At 46.4% G+C, this 8,819-nt stretch overlaps 1 long non-coding RNA gene across 2 annotated transcripts; it reads right to left on the reverse strand.

Annotated features, from left to right (window-relative positions):
• Window positions 1-1,470: 1,470 nt before the first annotated feature.
• LOC131830576 (uncharacterized) lies at window positions 1,471-8,773 on the reverse strand. 2 transcript variants are annotated; one of them, XR_009353226.1, is made up of 3 exons: window positions 8,147-8,773; window positions 6,451-6,531; window positions 1,471-2,693 (listed from the first exon to the last, which is right to left on the reverse strand). It is a non-coding gene; the product is annotated as an uncharacterized LOC131830576 (long non-coding RNA). The 2 variants fall into 2 exon arrangements; XR_009353225.1 differs by having other exon boundaries at window positions 7,789-8,773.
• Between the last annotated feature and the right edge of the window lie 46 nt (window positions 8,774-8,819).

Here is an 8,819-nt window from a genome sequence, read left to right on the forward strand (position 1 = left end):
GGAGTATAAACCCATGTAATTGGATCTGCCAGCTGATTTCTAATTTTTCTTGCAACTCCAGAAGGCAAAAATACTCTATTTGAATGACAACTTCGGGGCAGGACAGGTATAGGGTGTTTTGTCTGATCTTTCTCTTTGGATGCTTAACTACTTAGCAACCATAGCTCTCCAGCCATGGAAGCAACTGGGCCCTTGAAGCAAGGACTTACTTTCAAAGCTGCATCAGATCCCACATAATCCTCCTTTGCTCGCTGTGGGTCAGGCCCTGTGTCCCTGGGAATATGATGGTGAGCAAGACACACTGGATCCCTCCCCTCCAGTCCTGCCACAGAGCCGTGAGTGGTCTTCCAGCTTTTCTGATCTCTGATCTTTCGAATAAAACATAATGAATCTGCATCCCCACTACATGTATTTGCTCAAATTGTGCATGTATACGTTAGATTATTTACGTGCAAAATACAAATATACATTGGAAAGGACAAGATTATAAAATATAAATGTGAATTTCTAACATTTTCTTCCTGCACATCTCTACTTCATCTTAGGCTCCCTTCTTACTTTTTTGAAAGATTGGTGTCCTAGGGGTGCCTGGGTGGTTCTGTCAGTTGAGCATCCGACTCCCAAATTCAGCTCAGGTCGTGACTTTGGGGTCACGAGATCAATGCCTGCATCAAGCTCTGGGTTCAGCATGGAGTCTGCTTTCCCTCTCCCTCCTCCCGGCTTGTGCTTGCTCTCTCTGAAATGAATGAATGGATGAATGAATGAATAAATAAATAAAATATTTTAAAAAATAAAATAAAGATTGGTGTCCTGGCAGAGAAGAATGATACCTAAGACCTTCCTCTTCTCTGACTGGGTGGCCAGCTCCTTCTGCAGGGGACCGATCACCATATGACTTAGCCCCTACTACATTTTATGTTCTGTCATTGTCTGCCTCTCACCCTGGAATATGCCGGCACTCACTCAATTGCTATTAAAGGATTGAAATATCTTTGCACTTTTTGGTTTGTCTAATTTTGTTGTGTTCTTTGGTGTGTGGGGATGGTTTCTCCATACACTTTTCAGAAGTTGGGTAACAAATCTGAGTCAACATCACGTTAAAAAAGAGGTTGTTCATGACTTTGCCTCGCAATGGAAGTAATTTTTTTTCTCTCCAGTCATCATAGGTGGATAAGGTCAATAAAACTAACTCTTTAGAAAAATGCAGGTGGATGTTGCAGTGGGAGATTGCTCTAAGTTTTCCAACTGCTTTCAGTTTCTGTACTCCCCCCTGCAGATCAGCACCAGGCCAGGGACACAGGGAGAAGCCTGCTTTATTCTCTCTCCTCTGAGACCAGGATTTAGAGCCTTAGCCTTCCCACTGGAGATGTGAGCCAGTCCTTTGACCCGGCAATCCCACTTCTAGGACTTTATCCTACAGAAACATCTTTATGAAATTTCAGAGAGGAGGTTATCCCTTGTGACACTGTTTGCAATAACAAAAGATTGGAAATAATCCAAGTGTCTAGCAATGGGGCTATGAATGCTACTCTATGAATGCGGGCCATCTCTCCGTGTAGATCTGCAGGGAACTCCAGGTCATATTAAGTGGCAAGGTACAAAGAGTAAATGTAACCTCCTTTCTCAGGTGTTAGAAAGTGGACGAAATAATGGCATGCATTTCTATTTCCTTCTATTTGTACGAAGTATCCCTAGGACGATTAACAAGAAGCTAATATTAAAGAGTTGCCCAAGGTGGGGGATACCGACTGCATTGCTTTGGGGCAGAGGAGGAAGCCTGCGTGGGATGTACTTTTCATTCGTAAATGAGGCAAAGGCATTAACTATTTACAAAACAAAAAAGTTGTTTGGGGGAGAAAGTGTCAGAGAGAAAAGTAGTTCTACAGACTTATTTAAAACAAACAAACAGCTAGATATTTCACACAATTGGAAGGTTTCCAAAGTTCCTTCAAATATCACATTTGGAAATTAACAAGAAAACTGGGACTGTCTTTCAATAACCTGCCCAGTGGGGCACTGGGCTCCCTCCCTGGGTTTATCATAAGCTTCCTTTAGAAAATTAAACACATGGGAAAGTGTGAGCAGAGCTTGTTTATGGTCCAGAAGAAGGCCAATCTCGCCTGACTGTGCTTCCCAAACTCCAAGGAGCCCATGAGAAAACTCTAGGGTGGTCATGGGTAGGGCCGGAGTGGGAACAGTGTCTGTGCCACCCAGGCAGCCCTTTCACTGACTGTTACAGAAGTTGCCTTTTCTAAACAAGATTTACTCTAGCAGGTCCCACTTGCGCTGCTCCCTGTTTAACTTCTCTAGCTTTCAAAGTACAATACCGAGTTACTTAGGTTTCAGCAGGAACCTGTAGAGGATGGGAGAGTCAAGGCCAGAGAGTGATCATGAGGACTTACAAAAGAGCTTTTGCTCTAGATAAAAATAATAATGTTTGTAAATAAAAATAATAATGTAAATAAAAATAATAATGCTGTCACGGGTTGAACTGCTGGGTAGCTTCGAGGCAGCTGGGTGTTTTAGAGCGTCACATTTGTCTGTGATCCTCAGGACAACCCCCTTTTACGAGGTGGGTAAGTGAGCTGTGGGGTCTCAGGCTCCCCAGCAAAGAAGTGGAGTCAGGGTGGACTTCTGGAGTGTCCGGCTTCCAGTAAAAGTTATCCAAGTTTTGGCACTCAGAGTTGGCCTTCCTGGAATCAATAAAAAAAAAAAAATCATTGCAAAATACACTGAGTTTCTTAGTGCCTTCATAGATAAGGATGTAAATATTTAACTATTACTTGAGGTTTCTCTTATTTTCTAAATTAATGAGCAATGCAAATGGCTGCAAACTCCCTACTTAAATTTTTGTAGGGCACCTGGGTGGCTCAGTCGATGAAGCATCGGCCTTTGGCTTAGGTCATGATCAAAGAGTTCCAGGACGGGGCTCCCTGCTCAGGGTGGGGAAGTCTGCTTCTCCCTCTCCCGCTGACCCTCCCCCTTCTTGTGCTCTCTCTTTATCTCTAGATAAATAAAATCTTTTTTTTTTTTTTTAAAGATTTTGTTTATTCATTTGACAGGCAGAGATCACAAGTAGGCAGAAAGGCAGGAAGAGAAAGAGAGGAGGAAGCAGGCTTCCCGCGGAGCAGAGAGCCCGATGCCTGGGCTCCATCCCAGAATCCTGGGATCATGACCTGAGCTGAAGGCAGAGGCTTTAACCCACTGACCCACCCAGGAGGCACTGTTTTGTTTTGTTTTGTTTCATAAATAAAATCTTTTGAAAAATGTTTATAAAAATTTTTGCTTTAACTTTTTTGTACTCAGTTGAAATTCCTTCTTTTTTTTTTTTTTAAAGATGTATGTATGTATATATATATGTATGTAGTATGTATGTATTTCCGAGAGCAGGGAGGGGCAGAGGGAGAGGGGGAGAGATCTCAAGCAGACTCCTTGCTGAGCAGAGAGTCTGACATGGGGTTGGATCTCAGGACCCTGCGATCACCACCCTGAGATCATGACCAGAACTGAAATCAAGTGTCAGACACTCCATCAACTAAGCTACCCAGGTGCTCCTGAAATTCCTTCTTCTGATGGTCTCAAGCAAGGAATTTGTTGGGCAGAATACCTGATTCCTTTGGTCTTCCATTACTTATTTCTTATAACACTGGGTGGTACCACCCTTTACCTTGGAGTCTTGGATTTCTCTTTAAAAGTATTAGATTAGGGTGCCTGGGTGGCTCAGAGGGTTAAAGCCTCTGCCTTCGGCTCGGGTCATGATCCCAGGGTCCTGGGATCGAGCCTCACATTGGGCTCTCTGCTCAGCGGGGAGCCTGCTTCCTCCTCTCTCTGCCTGCTTCTCTGCCTACTCGTGATCTCTGTCAAATGAATAAATAAAAAATTAAAAAGAAATAAAAGTATTAGATTAGGTTTCTAAAGCTCCTCAGCTCTAAAATCTACCATGTACTTACATCTCTAATGCACATGTCCAAAATACCATATTTATTATGTTTCCATATCGAGAATTAGCTGACTTTTCAGCTTCAGGAGCTGAGTCTCTCTTAAAACACTTGCTGTCGAGCTGATGGAAATAGGCTTCACCTCTGGATAGATGAGCTGAACTGGCCTGGTTGACCTCCATCATCTTTCTGGTATTTCCCATTCTCTCTCTACTTAGCCTTCCAGGCACACAGGTGTCCTCCAGCTGTTGTGACCAGTGCCCAAGCACCTCTCAGAGTCTCCCCTTCTGGACCCAGTTGTGTCTCCATGAGATATGGAGATCTCATGACCCATGCTAAGGACTGGTCCACCTCTTTCGCTCCAGCACTCAAGTTTATAAACTTACCACACCCAGTGATATTCCTTCGGCACTTAGATAAGTGACAAGGTGTTAATGGACAATAATGCTTCCAAGTGACCTCTTTTCTTCAACCCCAGCTTCTAGGGCTTAAATCTAGTAACAGCTTACCAGCATAAGAGTGGGGAGGGCTTTGGGCAGCCTGGGCTTTTAGAATCCCAGGATTATACTCCCCTAATAGCCACTGGCTCTGCCCCCAGGAATGCAGTGTCGAACAATCATTCCTACTAAGCACCATGAAGATGCGTTCTGCGAGGTTGTAAAGATCCTGCAAAACAGGCTCAAACTTCAGGAACTTCAGAGTGTCGGTGGGATGATATGATATAGATAGAGCTAGAGGTATATGGCGGTGAAACAAGGATGGCAGGTGGGTGGCCCTGTGGCCTTCATCACCAGGGAATGTGTCATGAGAAGGACAGGAGCTGCAGCTAGGATTCTTTTCTTTTTTTAAAATGTATTTAATTAATTTTAGAGAGCGAGTGTGTGCATGTAAGCAGGGGTAGGGGCAGAGGGAGAGAGAGAGAATCTCAAGCAGACTCCCCACTGAGTGTGCAGCCATGTGCAAGTCTTGATCCCACAACCCCAAGGTCATGACCTGAGCGGAAACCACTAGTTAGATGTCCAACTGTCTGGGCCATCCTGGTGCCCCATAAAGCTAGATTGATTTCTTTCTTTCTTTCTTTCTTTCTTTCTTTCTTTCTTTCTTTCTTTCTCTCTCTCTCTCTCTCTTTCTTTCTGATCTTATTTATTTGAGAGAGAGAGAGTGAGAGAGAGCATGAGAGGGGAGAAGGTCAGAGGGAGAAGCAGACTCCCCACGGAGCTGGAAGCCGGATGCGGGACTCGATTCTGGGACTCTGGGATCATGACCTGAGCTGAAGGCAGTCACATAATCAACTGAGCCATCTAGGCGCCCCGCAGCTAGGTTTCTTAAGTGGAGTTCGGCGGCTGGGGAGGGAAAGTAAGTATTTCTGGCAGGTGGACTCTCCTATCAGAATCAGTACTTCAACTGCAAAATTTCTGCATCTCTGCCTATTGTTCCCAGTTCAGAACTAAGCTCAGAACTTCTCCCCGCTATTCCTCTGCGGTTCCCCTTACTACTTTGCTTACCTCGCTCCTGCCAGATCCCTTCTGGTCTTAAAGAAGTTTACTCTCCTCCAGATGCAAAGGTCTGCCCTGGCTCAGGGCAGTAGCAGCAGGAGAGAGAAGTCATGTACGTTGTCGAGGTTTTTTGTGTGAAGATATCTTTTTAGGGTGAATGGAACCTGGGGGAAGGAAAATTTCTCCTGCTGGGTAAAAATCACCAAATACTTAGTTCCTGAGTCTCTTCATGAGGTTTCTCTTTGGCTGTCAGCTTGGATTTTTCCTTTTTAATCAACCCAAGGTCAAGGTCAAGTATATGTAAGCTGTACTAATAACAAATCATAACAAGTTGGACAATGAAGGGAGCAGTGAAGAGTCAGGGGCCTGTAGAATCCATAAATCGTTTTTCTGGTCACTGAATAATTGAGAGTTGCCTATAGGAGAAAATAAAGACGTTTTCCTCTTTTTGTATAATTTTAGCTTTTTTAGATGGTTAAGGTAATTAGTTTCAGTTCACTCCTGTTGAAAGAGCACTTCCTGAACTTCTCTTTTCTCACTAAAGTGATGCATGTGCTCTTGCCTGATTCGAAACTCAATGCAGAACCAAAAATGTAGGCACACAAAGGACTTTGTTGAGTGAACTAATGAAATTAATTTAGGTGTTGGGTATCTGTTGTAAGATCAGTCTTTTTTTTTTTAAATAAAGATTTTATTTATTTATTTGAGAGAGAGAGAAAGAGAGCATGAGTAGGGGAGAGAGGCAGAGGGAGAGGGAGAAGCAGGCTCTCAGCTGAGCAGGAAGACCCACATGAGGCTCGATCCCAGGACCCCAGGATCATGGCATGAGCCAAAGGCATGCACCTAACACTACTGAGTCACTGAGGTGTCCCTACTGAGTCAGTCTTCATATTTCCCAGATTTATGGCTCCTGAATAGTTAATTACTTGAATCTGTGAATAGCTGTAGAAGCTCAAAAATCTTTGGAAAGTATGTTCTATTTAAACATTTCTAGATTGTATAAGTAAAAAACTTACAAATAGAACAGCTCTTTCTTGGTTGAAAACAAGCCGCTTTCCAGTCCAGTGCTCCAAGGTCATATTATGCTGCAAAATTACCTGGTAGTAGAGAAACCATAAAATATTATCATGTTCTTTGTACCTACTGCATTTTTCTGATAAGAGAGAAGAGATAAAACCCAGACATTCTTAGAAGTTTCTTACATATGGAAACTTTTTTGTTAAGGAGCATCTTGTCTGTGAGACCAAAGGCAATGCAACATACTTTGATGTTACACTCAGATCTTGGGTGTCATGTGCCCCTTCCTGAACTCAGAAACACCTGCCCCTACTTGCCACGGCTTAGGAGAGGATTCCTGGGCTCTGTAAGAGATCCAAAAGTGGGTTTGGCATGGTATACCTGCCCAGGTTTGTAGAACAGGAGCGTAGAGAAACAATCCCTCTCTGACCTGCTGGGTAGAATGACCTAACTTCCAAAAAATCACACTGTGTTCAGGGTTGTGGAGAGACATCAAAGAAGTAAAAGGCAAAGTCCTGCTCTCACCTGCTCTCAGGGAGCTCCAGAGAGCGAGTGGCCGTAACAGCTGGAGTAAGTGACCTTGGTTTGGGGTGGGGGAACCAAGGGGGACTGAATCCCTTTTGGTGTCTTGCTCTGGACATCTGCAGAGAGGGGCTCTGCTGTTTCAGCTCTGCCTCTGGGCCCACTCAATTTTCGACCCTTGACCTTGCTGCTTTGACTTTACTGTCTACTCAGCTAAGACGAATCTTAGTTGCTTATGTGTGTTCAATGTCTTGCATTTGTCTCTCTATCCCACCTACTCTCCAGCCTTTCCCACCGGGTCTGTGTTCCTGGAGAGTAAGCTGCCAAGACTTCCTTAAAGGGACTCCCTAGGTCTCTGGCTTCCTGATGTGTTCAGCCCATGGACCACTCTGGCAGGAGGTGGGAGGTCTGGATGCTTACCACCTCGGCACCCGCCCAGTGGGGTCACTGATGACCACAGCTCAGGAAGGTAGCCTCTTCCTTCTTCCTCTCTTTGGGTTTTGGGAACCAGTCTAGGTTTGACAGTGGTGCACTGACTCCAGGTTACTTCTCCATCCTTGTGGTTCACCAGTCAATGTTTAAATAATTCCTTTAATAAATGTACCTCAGGGATGCCTGGGTGGCTCAGTTGGTTGGGCAGCTGCCTTCGGCTCAGGTCATGATCCCAGCGTCCTGGGATCGAGTCCCGCATCCGGCTCCTTGCTCAGTGGGGAGCCTGCTTCTCCCTCTGCCTCTGCCAGCCATTCTGTCTGCCTGTGCTCGCTCTCTCCCACTCTCTCTCCGATAAATAAATAAAATCTTAAAAAAAAATGTACCTCAGATTTTCAAATTTGGAGCGTGCCATTTGTTTCCAGCTGGGATCTTGACTGGGCACAATGCTTTCTTTCCCTCTCTTTCTCTCTTAGATTTATTTATTTATTTTAGAGGAGAGCTAGCTCCTGGCAGAGGGAGATATTTCAAGCGGACTCGCTGCTGAGCGCCCAGGCTCTATCTCACCACCCAGAGATCATGACCTCAGCCAAAATCAAGAGTCGGTGCCTTACCGGACTGCACCACCCAGGCGCCCCTGACCACTATGGTCTAAGGAAACGTGGTGCAGTCCTTTGTCCCAGCATCTGTCTTGGACTGTGCACTGAGAAGGGAAGTGGCACACGGGGCTGGGCTGCCTCTCACCAGTGGAGTAACCCTGGGCAAGTGGCCTTCCCTCTCTGTCTGGTTTCCATTATGTAACAAAAACGGTGGAGGCAAAATGACGTCCAGGTCCCTTCCTCTTCTCATACGAGATTGTCCTGGACCGTCCATTTTGAGTTCCGAGTTTTAATTATGGCTTGTGGGGGGCGCCACAGACAAATTACACGGGGTGTGTCGCGGTCATTTAAGGGTCTGCCCACAGCCACGAGGAGGTCGGCAGTGCTTTCCAGCTGCCGTGATGACTTCTAGGGGTGGGTACAGAAGCGTAGCAGAGTTCGAGGGGTCCCGCAGCTGTGTTTGGGATGTATCTGGGTGGGCGTCCCACAGAAGGCCCTGCGTGGCAAGGGACTGGGAGCACGGCCGGGAGCGCAGGGCTGGAGGTCGAGCCGGTCATCCAGACCCCCCTGGAAACATCACGAGCCCGAGGCCCAACAGACATTCCATCCTTTCGGTCCTCGTCTTGCCCGCAGCGAGCGGCCGGCCGAATGGCCCCGACCAGGCCGGCGCCGGAGCGCAGGTCCCCGGCGGCGGCCCCCAGCAACCCCCCCGCGGAGCTGCGAGAGAGGCTGGAAGCCGCGGTGGGAGGTTGGGTCCGCGCGGAGCGGCAGCGGGGCGGGCAGGGCGGAGGGCGGGCCCACGGCGATTGGTGCCCAGC

The sequence above is a fragment of the Mustela lutreola genome, chromosome 4 (genome assembly GCF_030435805.1).
Source record: "Mustela lutreola isolate mMusLut2 chromosome 4, mMusLut2.pri, whole genome shotgun sequence".
NCBI lineage: Eukaryota > Metazoa > Chordata > Mammalia > Carnivora > Mustelidae > Mustela > Mustela lutreola.